Source organism: Oncorhynchus nerka, linkage group LG26 (assembly GCF_034236695.1).
Source record: "Oncorhynchus nerka isolate Pitt River linkage group LG26, Oner_Uvic_2.0, whole genome shotgun sequence".
NCBI lineage: Eukaryota > Metazoa > Chordata > Actinopteri > Salmoniformes > Salmonidae > Oncorhynchus > Oncorhynchus nerka.
This window is the reverse complement of record NC_088421.1, coordinates 46,571,428-46,590,899: the sequence shown is the minus strand read 5'-3', so window position 1 is coordinate 46,590,899 and position 19,472 is coordinate 46,571,428. Positions and strand designations below refer to the sequence as shown.

The window sequence follows — 19,472 nt, the reverse complement described above, 5'->3', positions numbered from 1 at the left end:
CACTACACAAGGTTACAGACTGTATTAACCACTTACAGACTGTAAGGTTACAGACTGTATTAACCACTACAAGGTTACAGACTGTATTAAGGTTACAGACTGTATTAACCACTACAAGGTTACAGACTGTATTAAGGTTACAGACTGTATTAACCACTACAAGGTTACAGACTGTATTAACCACTACAAGGTTACAGACTGTATTAAGGTTACAGACTGTATTAACCACTACAAGGTTACAGACTGTATTAACCACTACAAGGTTACAGACTGTATTTACAGACTGTATTAAGGTTACAGACTGTATTAACCAACAAGGTTACAGACTGTATTAAGGTTACAGACTGTATTAACCACTACAAGGTTACAGACTGTATTAACCACTACAAGGTTACAGACTGTATTAAGGTTACAGACTGTATTAACCACTACAAGGTTACAGACTGTATTAACCACTACAAGGTTACAGACTGTATTAAGGTTACAGACTGTATTAACCACTACAACTGTATTAACCACTACAAGGTTACAGACTGTATTAACCACTACAAGGTTACAGACTGTATTAACAGACTGTATTAACCACTTTACAGACTGTATTAACCACTACAAGGTTACAGACTGTATTAACCACTACAAGGTTACAGACTGTATTAACCACTACAAGGTTACAGGACTTATTAACCACTACAAGGTTACAGACTGTATTAAGGTTACAGACTGTATTAACCACTACAAGGTTACAGGCTGTATTACAGACTGTATTAACCACTACAAGGTTACAGACTGTTACAGACAGACTGTATTAACCACTACAAGGTTACAGACTGTATTAACCACTACAAGGTTACAGACTGTATTAAGGTTACAGACTGTATTAACCACTACAAGGTTACAGACTGTATTAACCACTACAAGGTTACAGGCTGTATTAAGGTTACAGACTGTATTAACCACTACAAGGTTACAGACTGTATTAACCACTACAAGGTTACAGACTGTATTAACCACTACAAGGTTACAGACTGTATTAACCACTACAAGGTTACAGACTGTATTAACCACTACAAGGTTACAGACTGTATTAACCACTACAAGGTTACAGACTGTATTAACCACTACAAGGTTACAGACTGTATTAACCACTACAAGGTTACAGACTGTATTAACCACTACAAGGTTACAGACTGTATTAACCACTACAAGGTTACAGGCTGTATTAAGGTTACAGACTGTATTAACCACTACAAGGTTACAGACTGTATTAAGGTTACAGACTGTATTAACCACTACAAGGTTACAGACTGTATTAACCACTACAAGGTTACAGACTGTATTAAGGTTACAGACTGTATTAACCAGACTGTATTAACCACTAGGTTACAGACTGTATTAAGGTTACAGACTGTATTAACCACTACAAGGTTACAGACTGTATTAACCACTACAAGGTTACAGACTGTATTAACCACTACAAGGTTACAGACTGTATTAACCACTACAAGGTTACAGGCCACTGGTTACAGACTGTATTAACCACTACAAGGTTACAGACTGTATTAAGGTTACAGACTGTATTAACCACTACAAGGTTACAGACTGTATTAACCACTACAAGGTTACAGACTGTATTAACAGACTGTACTACAAGGTTACAGACTGTATTAACCACTACAAGGTTACAGACTGTATTAACCACTACAAGGTTACAGACTGTATTAACCACTACAAGGTTACAGACTGTATTAAGGTTACAGACTGTATTAACCACTACAAGGTTACAGACTGTATTAACCACTACAAGGTTACAGACTGTATTAACCACTACAAGGTTACAGACTGTATTAACCACTACAGGTTACAGGCTGTATTAAGGTTACAGACTGTATTAACCACTACAAGGTTACAGACTGTATTAACCACTACAAGGTTACACTACAAGGTTACAGACTGTATTAACCACTACAAGGTTACAGACTGTATTAACCACTACAAGGTTACAGACTGTATTAAGGTTACAGACTGTATTAACCACTACAAGGTTACAGACTGTATTAAGGTTACAGACTGTATTAACCACTACAAGGTTACAGGCTGTATTAACCACTACAAGGTTACAGACTGTATTAACCACTACAAGGTTACAGACTGTATTAAGGTTACAGACTGTATTAACCACTACAAGGTTACAGACTGTATTAACCACTACAAGGTTACAGACTGTATTAACCACTACAAGGTTACAGACTGTATTAACCACTACAAGGTTACAGACTGTATTAAGGTTACAGACTGTTTAACCAGACAGACTGTATTAAGGTTACAGACTGTATTAACCAGGTACAAGGTTACAGACTGTATTAACCACTACAAGGTTACAGACTGTATTAACCACTACAAGGTTACAGACTGTATTAACCACTACAAGGTTACAGACTGTATTAACCACTACAAGGTTACAGACTGTATTAAGGTTACAGACTGTATTAACCACTACAAGGTTACAGACTGTATTAACCACTACAAGGTTACAGACTGTATTAAGGTTACAGACTGTATTAACCACTACAAGGTTACAGACTGTATTAACCACTACAAGGTTACAGACTGTATTAAGGTTACAGACTGTATTAACCACTACAAGGTTACAGACTGTATTAACCACTACAAGGTTACAGGCTGTATTAACCACTACAAGGTTACAGACTGTATTAACCACTACAAGGTTACAGGCTGTATTAAGGTTACAGACTGTATTAACCACTACAAGGTTACAGACTGTATTAACCACTACAAGGTTACAGACTGTATTAACCACTACAAGGTTACAGACTGTATTAACCACTACAAGGTTACAGGCTGTATTAAGGTTACAGACTGTATTAACCACTACAAGGTTACAGAGGTTACAGACTGTATTAACCACTACAAGGTTACAGACTGTATTAACCACTACAAGGTTACAGACTGTATTAACCACTACAAGGTTACAGACTGTATTAACCACTACAAGGTTACAGACTGTATTAAGGTTACAGACTGTATTAACCACTACAAGATTACAGACTGTATTAAGGTTACAGACTGTATTAACCACTACAAGGTTACAGACTGTATTAACCACTACAAGGTTACAGACTGTATTAAGGTTACAGACTGTATTAACCACTACAAGGTTACAGACTGTATTAACCACTACAAGGTTACAGGCTGTATTAAGGTTACAGACTGTATTAACCACTACAAGGTTACAGACTGTATTAAGGTTACAGACTGTATTAACCACTACAAGGTTACAGACTGTATTAACCACTACAAGGTTACAGACTGTATTAACCACTACAAGGTTACAGACTGTATTAACCACTACAAGGTTACAGGCTGTATTAAGGTTACAGACTGTATTAACCACTACAAGGTTACAGACTGTATTAAGGTTACAGACTGTATTAACCACTACAAGGTTACAGGCTGTATTAAGGTTACAGACTGTATTAAGGTTACAGACTGTATTAACCACTACAAGGTTACAGACTGTATTAACCACTACAAGGTTACAGACTGTATTAACCACTACAAGGTTACAGACTGTATTAACCACTACAAGGTTACAGACTGTATTAAGGTTACAGACTGTATTAACCACTTACAGACTGGTTACAGACTGTATTAACCACTACAAGGTTACAGACTGTATTAAGGTTACAGACTGTATTAACCACTACAAGGTTACAGACTGTATTAACCACTACAAGGTTACAGACTGTATTAAGGTTACAGACTGTATTAACCACTACAAGGTTACAGACTGTATTAAGGTTACAGACTGTATTAACCACTACAAGGTTACAGACTGTATTAACCACTACAAGGTTACAGACTGTATTAACCACTACAAGGTTACAGACTGTATTAACCACTACAAGGTTACAGACTGTATTAACCACTACAAGGTTACAGACTGTATTAACCACTACAAGGTTACAGACTGTATTAACCACTACAAGTTACAGACTGTATTAACCACTACAAGGTTACAGACTGTATTAACCACTACAAGGTTACAGACTGTATTACTAGGTTACAGACTGTATTAACAGACTGTATTAACTACAAGGTTACAGACTGTATTAAGGTTACAGACTGTATTAACCACTACAAGGTTACAGACTGTATTAACCTGTATTAACCACTACAAGGTTACAGACTGTATTAACAGACATTAAGGTTACAGACTGTATTAACCAGTTACAGACTGTATTAACCACTTACAGACTGTATTAACCACTACAAGGTTACAGACTGTATTAACCACTACAAGGTTACAGACTGTATTAAGGTTACAGACTGTATTAACCACTACAAGGTTACAGACTGTATTAAGGTTACAGACTGTATTAACCACTACAAGGTTACAGACTGTATTAAGGTTACAGACTGTATTAACCACTACAAGGTTACAGACTGTATTAACCACTACAAGGTTACAGACTGTATTAACCACTACAAGGTTACAGACTGTATTAACCACTACAAGGTTACAGACTGTATTAAGGTTACAGACTGTATTAACCACTACAAGGTTACAGACTGTATTAACCACTACAGGTTACAGACTGTATTAACCACTACAAGGTTACAGACTGTATTAACCACTACAACAGACTGTATTACCACTACAAGGTTACAGACTGTATGTACTACAAGGTTACAGACTGTATTAACCACTACAAGGTTACAGACTGTATTAAGGTTACAGACTGTATTAACCACTACAAGGTTACAGACTGTATTAACCACTACAAGGTTACAGACTGTATTAAGGTTACAGACTGTATTAACCACTACAAGGTTACAGACTGTATTAACCACTACAAGGTTACAGACTGTATTAACCACTACAAGGTTACAGACTGTATTAACAGACTGTATTAACCACTACAAGGTTACAGACTGTATTAAGGTTACTGTATTAACCACTACAAGGTTACAGACTGTATTAACCACTACAAGGTTACAGACTGTATTAACCACTACAAGGTTACAGACTGTATTAACCACTACAAGGTTACAGACTGTATTAACCACTAAGGTTACAGGTGTATTAACAGACTGTATTAACCACTACAAGGTTACAGACTGTATTAAGGTTACAGACTGTATTAACCACTACAAGGTTACAGACTGTATTAAGGTTACAGACTGTATTAACCACTACAACTGTATTAAGGTTACAGACTGTATTAACCACTACAAGGTTACAGACTGTATTAAGGTTACAGACTGTATTAACCACTACAACTGTATTACAGACTGTATTAAGGTTACAGACTGTATTAACCACTACAAGGTTACAGACTGTATTAACCACTACAAGGTTACAGACTGTATTAAGGTTACAGACTGTATTAACCACTACAAGGTTACAGACTGTATTAAGGTTACAGACTGTATTAACCACTACAAGGTTACAGACTGTATTAACCACTACAAGGTTACAGACTGTATTAACCACTACAAGGTTACAGACTGTATTAAGGTTACAGACTGTATTAAGGTTACAGACTGTATTAACCACTACAAGGTTACAGACTGTATTAAGGTTACAGACTGTATTAACCACTACAAGGTTACAGACTGTATTAACCACTTACAGACTGTATTAACCACTACAAGGTTACAGACTGTATTAACCACTTACAGACTGTATTAACCACTACAAGGTTACAGACTGTATTAACCACTACAAGGTTAAGACTGTATTAACCACTACAAGGTTACAGACTGTATTAACCACTACAGACTTATTAACCACTACAAGGTTACAGACTGTATTAACCACTACAAGGTTACAGACTGTATTAACCACTACAAGGTTACAGACTGTATTAACCACTACAAGGTTACAGACTGTATTAACCACTACAAGGTTACAGACTGTATTAACCACTACAAGGTTACAGGCTGTATTAACCACTACAAGGTTACAGACTGTATTAACCACTACAAGGTTACAGACTGTATTAACCACTACAAGGTTACAGACTGTATTAAGGTTACAGACTGTATTAACCACTACAAGGTTACAGACTGTATTAACCACTACAAGGTTACAGACTGTAGACTACAGACTGTATTAACCACTACAAGGTTACAGACTGTATTAAGGTTACAGACTGTATTAACCACAAAGGTTACAGACTGTATTAAGGTTACAGACTGTATTAACCACTACAAGGTTACAGACTGTATTAAGGTTACAGACTGTATTAACCACTACAAGGTTACAGACTGTATTAACCACTACAAGTTACAGACTGTATTAACCACTACAAGGTTACAGACTGTATTAACCACTACAAGGTTACAGACTGTATTAACCACTGTATTAAGGTTACAGACTGTATTAACCACTACAAGGTTACAGTTACAGACTGTATTAAGGTTACAGACTGTATTAACCACTACAAGGTTACAGACTGTATTAACCACTACAAGGTTACAGACTGTATTAACCACTACAGACTGTATTAACTGTATTAGGTTACAGACTGTATTAAGGTTACAGACTGTATTAACCACTACAAGGTTACAGACTGTATTAAGGTTACAGACTGTATTAACCACTACAAGGTTACAGACTGTATTAAGGTTACAGACTGTATTAACCACTACAAGGTTACAGACTGTATTAAGGTTACAGACTGTATTAAGGTTACAGACTGTATTAACCACTACAAGGTTACAGACTGTATTAAGGTTACAGACTGTATTAACCACTACAAGGTTACAGACTGTATTAAGGTTACATACTGTATTAAGGTTACAGACTGTATTAAGGTTACAGACTGTATTAAGGTTACAGACTGTATTAACCACTACAAGGTTACAGACTGTATTAAGGTTACAGACTGTATTAACCACTACAAGGTTACAGACTGTATTAAGGTTACAGACTGTATTAACCACTACAAGGTTACAGACTGTATTAACCACTACAAGGTTACAGACTGTATTAAGGTTACAGACTGTATTAACCAGTACAAGGTTACATACTGTATTAAGGTTACAGGTTACAGACTGTATTAAGGTTACAGACTGTATTAACCACTACAAGGTTACAGACTGTATTAAGGTTACAGACTGTATTAACCACTACAAGGTTACAGACTGTATTAAGGTTACAGACTGTATTAACCACTACAAGGTTACAGGCTGTATTAAGGTTACAGACTGTATTAACCACTACAAGGTTACAGACTGTATTAACCAGACTGTATTAACCAAGGTTACAGGCTGTATTAACAGACTGTATTAAGGTTACAGACTGTATTAACTACAAGGTTACAGACTGTTACAGACTGTATTAAGGTTACAGACTGTATTAACCACTACAAGGTTACAGACTGTATTAAGGTTACAGACTGTATTAACCACTACAAGGTTACAGACTGTATTAAGGTTACAGACTGTATTAACCACTACAAGGTTACAGACTGTATTAAGGTTACAGACTGTATTAAGGTTACAGACTGTATTAAGGTTACAGACTGTATTAACCACTACAAGGTTACAGGCTGTATTAAGGTTACAGACTGTATTAACCAGTACAAGGTTACAGGCTGTATTAAGGTTACAGGCTGTATTAACCACTACAAGGTTACAGACTGTATTAAGGTTACAGGCTGCAATAAGGTTAAATGTCATTTTTTATTCTCTTTTCCAGGATCAACTATCAGCTGATATGTATAATTTTGTGGCCAAAGAAATAGACTATGCAAACTACTTTCAGACGGTTAGTACGTTTTCTGTATCATTGCATTTGTCCTTCAGATGACATTGACTCCTTTTACAGTCAAATAGCTGAGCGGCTGTTTAAACCTCACCTTTTACCCCTCTGTCCCTCTGTGTCTCTCTGTCCTTCTGTCACCCTCTGTCCCTCTGTCTCCCTCTCTGTCCCTGTGTCTCTGTCCCCCTCTCTGTCCCCCTCTCTGTCCTTCTGTGTCTCTCTGTCTCCCTCTGTTTCCTTACGTGTCTCACTGTCCCCCTCTCTGTCCCTGTGTCTCTGTCCCCCTCTCTGTCCCTGTGTCTCTGTCCCCCTCTCTGTCCCTGTGTCTCTGTCCCCCTCTCTGTCCCTGTGTCTCTGTCCCTGTGTCTCTGTCCCCCTCTCTGTCCCTGTGTCTCTGTCCCTGTGTCTCTGTCCCCCTCTCTGTCCCTGTGTCTCTGTCCCTGTGTCTCTGTCCCCCTCTCTGTCCCTGTGTCTCTGTCCCTGTGTCTCTGTCCCTGTGTCTCTGTCCCCCTCTCTGTCCCTGTGTCTCTGTCCCCCTCTCTGTCCCTGTGTCTCTGTCCCCCTCTCTGTCCCTGTGTCTCTGTCCCTGTGTCTCTGTCCCCCTCTCTGTCCCTGTGTCTCTGTCCCTGTGTCTCTGTCCCCCTCTCTGTCCCCTTCTCTGTCCCTGTGTCTCTGTGTGTCTCCCTGTAGCTCATAGAGATCCAGGCAGAATATCACAGGAAGTCTCTAGAGATCCTCCAGAGTGTCCTGCCCACCATTAAGGCTCACCAGGGTGAGTAATGTGTGTGTGTGTGTGTGTGTGTGAGAGAGAGAGAGCTCGTCCATGCCTGCACATGTACACATGCCTCGTGTGTCTAACTGTTGTATAATGTGTTGTCCTGCCACAGAGGCGTGGGTGGAGAAGCCTTCGTATGGCAAGGCCCTGGAGGAACACCTGACCATCAGCAGCAGAGAGATCGCCTTCCCCCATCGAGGCCTGTGTCACAATGCTGCTGGAGTGTGGCATGCAGGAGGAGGTATAGGAAAAGATGAAGCCTGCTTTACACTAAGTTTCCCAGACCCAGATTTTATTTTTATTTTACCTTTATTTAACTAGGCAAGATCAATTAAGAACAAATTCTTATTTTCAATGACGGCCTAGGAACAGTGGGTTAACTGCCTGTTCAGGGGCAGAACAACAGATTTGTACCTTGTCAGCTCAGGAGTTTGAACTTGCAACCTTCCGGTTACTAGTCCAACACTCTAACCACTAGGCTACCCTGCCGCCCCAGATGAAGCCTAATTAACACTACTAAGTTTCCCAGACCCAGGTGAAGCCTACTTAACACTACTAAGTTTCCCAGACCCAGATGAAGCCTAATTAACACTAAGTTTCCCAGACCCAGATGAAGCCTACTTAACACTACTAAGTTTCCCAGACCCAGATGAAGCCTAATTAACAATAAGTTTCCCAGACCCAGATGAAGCCTAATTAACACTAAGTTTCCCAGACCCAGATGAAGCCTACTTAACACTACTAAGTTTCCCAGACCCAGGTGAAGCCTACTTAACACTACTAAGTTTCCCAGACTCAGATGAAGCCTACTTAACACTACTAAGTTTCCCAGACCCAGGTGAAGCCTACTTAACACTACTAAGTTTCCCAGACCCAGATGAAGCCTACTTAACACTACTAAGTTTCCCAGACTCAGATGAAGCCTACTTAATACAAAGTTTCCCAGACCCAGATGAAGCCTAATTAACACTACTAAACATTCTGATTACAGAGTAGCGTTAATATAGGATTTAGCCACTAGAGAGTGTTTATTGTAGACAAAGTTACACTCCCTGTCTTCCTGACTCCCTGTGTGTGTAGTGTCTGTTCAGAGTGACTCCCTGTCTTCCTGACTCCCTGTGTGTGTAGGGTCTGTTCAGAGTGACTCCCTGTCTTCCTGTGTGTGTAGGGTCTGTTCAGAGTGACTCCCTGTCTTCCTGTGTGTGTAGGGTCTGTTCAGAGTCACTCCCTGTCTTCCTGTGTGTGTAGGGTCTGTTCAGAGTGACTCCCTCTCTTCCTGTGTGTGTAGGGTCTGTTCAGAGTGACTCCCTGTCTTCCTGTGTGTGTAGGGTCTGTTCAGAGTGACTCCCTGTCTTCCTGTGTGTGTAGGGTCTGTTCAGAGTGACTCCCTGTCTTCCTGTGTGTGTAGGGTCTGTTCAGAGTGACTCCCTGTCTTCCTGTGTGTGTAGGGTCTGTTCAGAGTGACTCCCTGTCTTCCTGACTCCCTGTGTGTGTAGGGTCTGTTCAGAGTGACTCCCTGTCTTCCTGTGTGTGTAGGGTCTGTTCAGAGTGACTCCCTGTCTTCCTGTGTGTGTAGGGTCTGTTCAGAGTGACTCCCTGTCTTCCTGTGTGTGTAGGGTCTGTTCAGAGTCACTCCCTGTCTTCCTGTGTGTGTAGGGTCTGTTCAGAGTGACTCCCTGTCTTCCTGTGTGTGTAGGGTCTGTTCAGAGTGACTCCCTGTCTTCCTGTGTGTGTAGGGTCTGTTCAGAGTGACTCCCTGTCTTCCTGTGTGTGTAGGGTCTGTTCAGAGTCACTCCCTGTCTTCCTGTGTGTGTAGGGTCTGTTCAGAGTGACTCCCTGTCTTCCTGTGTGTGAAGGGTCTGTTCAGAGTGACTCCCTGTCTTCCTGTGTGTGTAGGGTCTGTTCAGAGTGACTCCCTGTCTTCCTGTGTGTGTAGGGTCTGTTCAGAGTGACTCCCTGTCTTCCTGACTCCCTGTGTGTGTAGGGTCTGTTCAGAGTGACTCCTGTCTTCCTGACTCCTGTGTGTAGGGTCTGTTCAGAGTGACTCCCTGTCTTCCTGACTCCCTGTGTGTGTAGGGTCTGTTCAGAGTGACTCCCTGTCTTCCTGACTCCCTGTGTGTGTAGGGTCTGTTCAGAGTGACTCCCTGTCTTCCTGACTCCCTGTGTGTGTAGGGTCTGTTCAGAGTTGCTCCCTCGGCCTCCAAGCTGAAGAAGCTGAAGGCCTCCCTGGACTGTGGTGTTATGGACGTACAGGAGTATTCAGCTGACCCCCACGCCATCGCAGGTTACCTTACACACTCACACACCCACACACACACCCACCCACACATACACCCACACACATACACACACACACACCCCACCCACACATACACCCACACACACACCCACACACAGTATATGAAAACACTTAAATACACTCCCATGCATAGTATTTGAAATAAGTATTTAAAAATACCCTCAAATATAATTTGATAGACTATTTCGTTTTTACAAATAACCATTAAAATACTCAAAATTCAAAAAACTATTTTAAATACTACAGTGTACAGATAAATAAATGCATCATGTAAAGTGTTGGTCCCATGTTTCATGAGCTGAAAGAAAAGATCCCAGAAATGTTCTACACGCACAAAAAAACATATTTTTCTCAAATTTGTTTACATCCCTGTTAGTGAACATTTCTCCTTTGTCAAGATAATCCATCCACCTGACAGGTGTGGCATATAATGAAGATTATTAAACAGCATGATCGTTACACAGGTGCACCTTGTGCTGGGAAAAATAAAAGGCCACTCTAAAATGTGCAGTTTTGTAACACAACACAATGCCACAGATGTCTTAAATTTCGAGTGAGTGTGCAATTGGCATGCTGACTGCAGGAATGTCCACCAGAGAATTGAATGTTAGTTTCTCTATCATAAGCCGCCCTCCAATAGCGTTTTAGAGAATTTGGAAATATGTCCAACCGGCTTCACAACCGCAGACCATTTGTACGGCGTTGTGTGGGCGAGCAGTGTGTTGATGTCAACGTTGTGAACAGAGGTCCCCATGGTGGCGGTGGGGTTATGGTATGGGCAGACATAAGCTACGGACAACGAACACTATTGCATTTTACCCATAGCAATTTGAATGTACAGGGATACCAAGATCCTGAGGCCCATTGTCGTGCCATTCATCCAACCACCATCACCTCATGTTTCAGCATGATAATGCACAGCCCCATGTTGCAAGGATCTGTACACAATTCTGAAAATGTCCCAGTTCTTCCATGGCCTGAGTACTAACCAGACATGTCACCCACTGAACATGTCCCAGTTCTTCCATGGCCTGAGTACTAACCAGACATGTCACCCACTGAACATGTCCCAGTTCTTCCATGGCCTGAGTACTAACCAGACATGTCACCCACTGAACATGTCCCAGTTCTTCCATGGCCTGAGTACTAACCAGACATGTCACCCACTGAACATGTCCCAGTTCTTCCATGGCCTGAGTACTAACCAGACATGTCACCCACTGAACATGTCCCAGTTCTTCCATGGCCTGAGTACTAACCAGACATGTCACCCACTGAACATGTCCCAGTTCTTCCATGGCCTGAGTACTAACCAGACATGTCACCCACTGAACATGTCCCAGTTCTTCCATGGCCTGAGTACTAACCAGACATGTCACCCACTGAACATGTCCCAGTTCTTCCATGGCCTGAGTACTAACCAGACATGTCACCCACTGAACATGTTTGTGATGCTCTGGATTTGACGTCTACGACAGCGTGTTCTAGTTCCTGCCAATATCCAGCAACTTTGCACAGCCATTGAAGAGAAGTGGGACAATATTCCACAGGCCACAACCAACAGCCTGATCAACTCTATGTGAAGATGTGTCACGCTGCATGAGGCAAATGGTCCCACCAGATCATGACTGGTTTTCTGATCCACTCCCCCAATTTTTTTTAAGGTATCTGTGACCAACAGATGCATATCTGTATTCCCAGTCATGTGACATCCATAGATTAAGGCCTAATGAATTTATTTAAATTGACCGATTTCCTCATATTAACTGTAACTCAGTAAAATCTTTGAAATGATTGCAGGTTACGTTTATATTTTTGTTCAGTATAGATACTTAAATACACAGGTATTTGAACCCAGGTCTGACACGCACACGCACACACCATCGCAGATTAATTCACACCCCTGCACGCCTCTTACCTCTCTCTCTCTCTCTCTCTGGCTCAGGCTCTGGTCTCCATAACAACGAGCCTTTAGCTAGCTCCATTGTCTATATATAACCATTAGATATAACTCTGCTTCCAGGAGATTCTCGCCTCCAGAAATACATACATCAATGTTCGGTCAACACAATCAATGCTTCTTGTGTTTGTGGAAGACTGTTGTCTTTCACAGCTTGTTGCCTATTTCCTTTACACCTTGTTGCCTATTTCCTTGTTGCCTATTTCCTAACATCCTCCTCCTCCAGTAGTGAGCTGGTTTGTGTCCCAAATGGCCCACATCAAGGCCGGCATGCCAGGCACACTGGTGAGAGGCTGGTCATGGCCCACATCAATGCCGGCATGCCAGGCACACTGGTGAGAGGCTGGTCATGGCCCACATCAAGGCCGGCATGCCAGGCACACTGGTGAGAGGCTGGTCATGGCCCACATCAAGGCCGGCATGCCAGGCACACTGGTGAGAGGCTGGTCATGGCCCACATCAAGGCCGGCATGCCAGGCACACTGGTGAGAGGCTGGTCATGGCCCACATCAAGGCCGGCATGCCAGGCACACTGGTGAGAGGCTGGTCATGGCCCACATCAAGGCCTGCATGCCAGGCACACTGGTGAGAGGCTGGTCATGGCCCACATCAAGGCCGGCATGCCAGGCACACTGGTGAGAGGCTGGTCATGGCCCACATCAAGGCCGGCATGCCACCGGCACATGCAGGCACACTGGTGAGAGGCTGGTCATGGCCCACATCAAGGCCGGCATGCCAGGCACACTGGTGAGAGGCTGGTCATGGCCCACATCAAGGCCGGCATGCCAGGCACACTGGTGAGAGGCTGGTCATGGCCCACATCAAGGCCGGCATGCCAGGCACACTGGTGAGAGGCTGGTCATGGCCCACATCAAGGCCGGCATGCCAGGCACACTGGACCCAGTCCAGTTTGAATACCGCTCCAACAGAACCGAGGAAGATGCCATTTCCATCACTATTCACGCGGCCGTAACACATCTGGACAAGAGGAACACCTGTGTGAGAATGCTGTTCCTTAACTACAGTTCAGCATTCAACACTATTGTTCCCTCCAAGCTCGACACCAAGCTCAGAGCGTCCTCAGTCCTCTGCTGTACTTCCTGTTCACTCACGACCGCGTGGCTTTGCAAGACACCAACTCCATCATCTAGTTTGCTGACGGCACAGCGGTTGTAGGCCTGATAACCAACAACGATGAGTCAGCCAATAGGGAGGAGCTATGTGAACTGACATTATGGTGCCAGGACAACACCCTCCACATCAGCAAAACAAATGAGTTGATTGTTTAACTTCAGGAAGTAGAGGAGGGAACCAGCTCCGATCCACATCGACAGGACTGTAGTGGAGAGGGTCAGCAGTTTGAGTTCCTCTGCGTCCCCATCAGAGGACTGGACATGGACCAACACCACCAGGAAGTAGGGAGGGAACATGCAGGACTGTAGTGGAGAAGGTCAGCAGTTTGAGTTCCTCTGTGTCCCCATCAGAGGACTGGACATGGACCAACACCACCAGGAAGTAGGGGAGGAAAATGTAGGACTGTAGTGGAGAGGGTCAGCAGTTTGAGTTCCTCTGTGTCCCCATCAGAGGACTGGACATGGACCAACACCACCAGGAAGTAGGGGAGGGAACATGCAGGACTGTAGTGGAGAGGGTCAGCAGTTTAAGTTCCTCTGTGTCCCCATCAGAGGACTGGACATGGACCAACAACACCACCCCGGTTGTCAAGAGTCTGCGACTGCGTTTTAACTTCCAAAGGCGGCTGAAGAAATTTGGCGTGTCACCCCGGGTCCTCTCCAAATACTACTGCTGCACCGTGGAGAGTGTTCTGACCGGCTGCATCACGGCCTGGTACGGGAACGGCTCAGTCCACAACCACAAGGCCCAGTACATCACCGTGCTCCCACCCATCCAGGACATCTACTAGAAACTGCTCTGATTCTCAGCACATTAGCACACACACATACACACATACACACACACACACACACACACAGACATTTACAGACATACACACATACACTTTCACACACACACACACAGACATTTACAGACATACACACACACACACACACACACACACACACACACACACACACACACACACACACACACACACACACACACATTTACAGACATACACACACATATCCACACACACATATCCACACACACCCACACACACACACACACACACACACACACACACACACACACACACACACACACTGGATTTGGCCCTGGAGTTTAGTTCAGCTGTGGGGCGAGAGAATCACATCCCTTAACATCTCCCAAGTCGTCTGCTTGTGTTTTACCCAAGACGCTCTCTGTCCTAAAGGCTTCCTTGTAAATGTTGCTGTCCACTCCCTTGAGTAATCTGAGGGTGGCAGCGTTGTGTGTATTCTCATTAGTATTCTGAACAGAGAAAACCACACCTCCATTAGGCCTAATGAGATGATCTCTCTCTCTCTCTCTCTCTCTCTCTCTCTCTCTGCCTCTCTCTCTCTGCCTCTCTCTGCCTCTCTCTCTCTCTCTCTGCCTCTCTCTCTCTCTCTCTCTGCCTCTCTCTCTCTCTCTCTCTCTCTCTCTCTCTCTCTCTCTGCCTCTCTCTGCCTCTCTCTCTCTCTCTGCCTCTCTCTCTCTGCCTCTCTCTCTCTCTGCCTCTCTCTCTCTCTCCCTCTGTCTCTCCATCCTTCTCTTCCGCAGGGGCTCTGAAATCATACCTCCGTGAGCTTCCAGAGCCACTGATGACCAGTGAACTTTACGAGGACTGGATTCAGGCGTCAAAGTGAGTAGATATTCCCTTCATAACCACAGCATCTCTACTACAGATAACAGATCCCTTCATAACCACAGCATCTCTACCACAGATAACAGATCCCTACATAACCTCAGCATCTCTACTACAGATAACAGATCCCTTCATAACCTCAGCATCTCTACTACAGATAACAGATCCCTTCATAACCTCAGCATCTCTACTACAGATAACAGATCCCTTCATAACCTCAGCATCTCTACCACAGATAACAGATCCCTACATAACCTCAGCATCTCTACTACAGATAACAGATCCCTACATAACCTCAGCATCTCTACTACAGATAACAGATCCCTACATAACCTCAGCATCTCTACTACAGATAACAGATCCCTACATAACCTCAGCATCTCTACTACAGATAACAGATCCCTACATAACCTCAGCATCTCTACCACAGATAACAGATCCCTACATAACCTCAGCATCTCTACTACAGATAACAGATCCCTACATAACCTCAGCATCTCTACTACAGATAACAGATCCCTACATAACCTCAGCATCTCTACTACAGATAACAGATCCCTACATAACCTCAGCATCTCTACTACAGATAACAGATCCCTACATAACCTCAGCATCTCTACTACAGATAACAGATCCCTACATAACCTCAGCATCTCTACTACAGATAACAGATCCCTACATAACCTCAGCATCTCTACTACAGATAACAGATCCCTACATAACCTCAGCATCTCTACCACAGATAACAGATCCCTACATAACCTCAGCATCTCTACCACAGATAACAGATCCCTACATAACCTCAGCATCTCTACTACAGATAACAGATCCCTTCATAACCACAGCATCTCTACTAGAGATAACAGATCCCTACATAACCTCAGCATCTCTACTACAGATAACAGATCCCTTCATAACCTCAGCATCTCTACTACAGATAACAGATCCCTACATAACCACAGCATCTCTACTACAGATAACAGATCCCTTCATAACCTCAGCATCTCTACTACAGATAACAGATCCCTACATAACCTCAGCATCTCTACTAGAGATAACAGATCCCTACATAACCTCATTATCTCTACTACAGATAACAGATCCCTTTTAGTCATGTTGAAGAGCTGGAGATGACTTTCCTCTGTCTATAGGAGAGCTCCACACAGAAGGGAACAAACTGTACCATAGTGACAGAACAGACAGTGACCATTATCACAATAATAGACATTGTTAACACAGTGTTTGTCAACCTCTGGCTCGTGGTTCGGCACTGGTCCCTGGGTTCTGGATTACCGGTCCCTCAGATGGTTAGCTGACACCAATTAGCCTCTCAATTACTTTTTTTTATTTTTTTTTACCTTTATTTAACCAGGCAAGTCAGTTAAGAACAAATTCTTATTTTCAATGATGGCCTAGGAACAGTGGGTTAACTGCCTGTTCAGGGGCAGAACGACAGATTTGTACCTTGTCAGCTCCGGTTACTAGTCCAACGCTCTAACCACTAGGCTACCCTGCCGCCATACACTGTAGCCTGCTGGTCTCCCTGGTAGGAAACAACAGAGAAAAACACTGCCTTGACTACAACACACCCTGGGCCCTGTTCACCGTTGTCTTCCCCATCCAGTATTCAGGATATGGACAAGAGACTACAAGCTCTGCTGGCGGCGTGTGAAAAACTACCAACTGACAACTTCAACAACTTCAGGTCAGTACCCATCTCTCCCTCCCTCTCTACAGTCTACATAGACCTGCTGCCAGCAGGACCCTCCAGTGAGGAGCTGTTTTATATGTGTGGGTTGTTGCCAGGCTGAAGTTTCCTCTAGGTTCAGATCTAGGATCAGCTTCCCCTCCCCCACTCTGAACCTTAACCATTAGTGGGGGAATTGCAAAACTGACCCAAGGGTCAACTTCAACCTACTAATGTGGTTTAGATTGTGTTTTATCTGGGTGTTAAAGTTCTGAGTCTGTGACACTATGTTTACACAGGCAGAGCAATTCGGATCTTATATCACTAATTGGTCTTTTGACCAATCAGATCAGCTCTGAAAAAGATCTGATGTCAAAAAGACCTGATGTGATTGGTCAAAAGAACAATTAGTGGAGATCAGAATGGAGCTGCCTGTGTAGACGCAGCCTGTGACTTGGACCTCCTATCAGGGCTAGAGTCTATGTGACTTGGACCTCCTATCAGGGCTAGAGTCTCTGTGACTTGGACCTCCTATCAGGGCTAGAGTCTCTGTGACTTGGACCTCCTATCAGGGATAGAGTCTCTGTGACTTGGACCTCCTATCAGGGCTAGAGTCTCTGTGACTTGGACCTCCTAAAATATTGATAACCAACAGAGAACATCCGGGAATGTGTGTGTGTGTGTGTGTGTGTGTGTGTGTGTGTGTGTGTGTGTGTGTGTGTGTGTGTGTGTGTGTGTGTGTGTGTGTGTGTGTGTGTGTGATTTCACAGGATAGTTTGAAAGCTGAACAAATAGGCCATAATGTGAAGTCACTCTGATTTGAACATATCAAGGAGTCTTCCTTCTGGGGAGTTTTTCCCTTGTCACTGCTGCTGCTTGGTCTTTAAGGGTTTCAGGTCTGTTTACTGTGATGCTGCTTGGTCTTTAGGGTTCCAGGTCTGGTTACTGTGATGCTGCTTGGTATTTAAGGGTTTCAGGTCTGTTTACTGTGATGCTGCTTGGTCTTTAGGGTTCCAGGTCTGTTTACTGTGATGCTGCTTGGTGTTTAGGGTTCCAGGTCTGGTTACTGTGATGCTGCTTGGTTTTTAGGGTTCCAGGTCTGTTTACTGTGATGCTGCTTGGTCTTTAGGGTTCCAGGTCTGGTTACTGTGATGCTGCTTGGTGTTTAGGGTTCCAGGTCTGGTTACTGTGATGCTGCTTGGTTTTTAGGGTTCCAGGTCTGGTTAATGTGATGCTGCTTGGTCTTTAAGGGTTCCAGGTCTGGTTACTGTGATGCTGCTTGGTATTTAAGGGTTCCAGGTCTGGTTACTGTGATGCTGCTTGGTCTTTAGGGTTCCAGGTCTGGTTACTGTGATGCTGCTTGGACTTTAGGGTTCCAGGTCTGGTTACTGTGATGCTGCTTGGTATTTAAGGGTTCCAGGTCTGGTTACTGTGATGCTGCTTGGTATTTAGGGTTCCAGGTCTGGTTACTGTGATGCTGCTTGATATTTAGGGTTCCAGGTCTGGTTACTGTGATGCTGCTTGGTCTTTAGGGTTCCAGGTCTGGTTACTGTGATGCTGCTTGGTTTTTAGGGTTCCAGGTCTGGTTACTGTGATGCTGCTTGATATTTAGGGTTCCAGGTCTGGTGACTGTGATGCTGCGTGGTATTTAGGTTCCAGGTCTGGTTAATGTGATGAGTGTGATGCTACTTGGTCTTTAAGGGTTCCAGGTCTGGTTACTGTGATGCTGCTTGGTATTTAAGGGTTCCAGGTCTGGTTACTGTGATGCTGCTTGATCTTTAGGGTTCCAGGTCTGGTTACTGTGATGCTGCTTGATCTTTAGGGTTCCAGGTCTGGTTACTGTGATGCTGCTTGGTCTTTAGGGTTCCAGGTCTGGTTACTGTGATGCTGCTTGGACTTTAGGGTTCCAGGTCTGGTTACTGTAAAGCATGTGGTGATTGAGTGATTTATTGATTAATAGATTGATTGAGTGTGTATTTCTCCTCTTCCTATCAGATACTTAATCAAGTTCCTAGCCAAGCTAGGAGATTATCAGGACTCCAACAAGATGACTCCTGGTAACATGGCCATAGTTCTGGGTCCCAACCTGCTCTGGACCCACTCCAACGAGAGTGGGTACGTGTCCTGTCCTCTTCTCTCTCTCTCTCTCTCTCTCTCTCTCTCTCTCTCTCTCT

At 43.4% G+C, this 19,472-nt stretch overlaps 1 pseudogene; it reads left to right on the top strand.

The window, feature by feature from the left end:
- The window catches only part of LOC115125804 (rho GTPase-activating protein 44-like), a 72,444-nt pseudogene that overhangs the window by 22,240 nt on the left and 30,732 nt on the right, over positions 1-19,472 (top strand).